The sequence below is a fragment of the Hyperoodon ampullatus genome (assembly GCF_949752795.1).
Source record: "Hyperoodon ampullatus genome assembly, chromosome: 5".
Taxonomy (NCBI): domain Eukaryota; kingdom Metazoa; phylum Chordata; class Mammalia; order Artiodactyla; family Ziphiidae; genus Hyperoodon; species Hyperoodon ampullatus.
In genome coordinates, this window is record NC_136918.1 from 41,916,365 (window position 1) to 41,917,315 (window position 951).

The window sequence follows — 951 nt, forward strand, 5'->3', positions numbered from 1 at the left end:
TCAACCATATCAGGTCTTGGAGATTGAAGGGTAGGCACAAAAAACTATTGGGTACAAAGCATTTATAATCTTGGTGGTAGGGAGAGGTATCCACACACAAGTCAAGCACCAACATAGCAGTACTTGGATAAGGGTAGTGTGAATGCGACAGAAAATGATCGCTGTCCATATTTAAACTTTTTGCCCTAAGAGATGACGTTTTAAATATGTGCTTAGAGGATGAAGTTTATGTCCAGAAGGTCATTAAATATCAACTGGTTTATTTTTTCACAGTATAAATTGCATATGGTATTACTGGGTTATGGGAAGTATAGAATGTCAACCAAAACCAAGAAAATCAAAAAGATTTATTTATTTATTTATTTGGTTGCTCTGGGTCTTAGTTGCAGCACGTGGGATCTTTAGTTATGGCATGCGAACTCTTAGTTGAAGCATGCATGTGTGATCTAGTTCCCTGACCAGGGATCGAACCCAGGTCCCCTGTATTGGGAGTGTGGAGTCTTAGCCACTGGACCACCAGGGAAGTCCCTCAAAAAGTTTTTAAGTCCAAGAATCAAACACCAATTAATCCTTTCAAAAATTGTTAGGTTGCATTGCTATTGAATTAATAATGAAAAGAGATCCTTAAAATGAAACAAATTATTTATTCATTTATTTTTTAACTATACTGGGTGCTGGTGAAAAAATGTAAGTCATGGTCTCTGCCCTTGAGAAGCTTACAATCTAGTATGGGACACAAACAAGTAAACAAACAATAATGTATAGCCTGATAATGATAATTATGGCTACCTACTATGAACCAAACATTACACTATTACTTTACTTAAATTATAAAAACAAACATTTTTGCAGATATTATTACCACATATTACATTATTATTGTACAAGAATAAATAAGTAAATAAAAACATAGACTCAAAAATTGAAACTTTGTTTAAAGGACACAGCTAG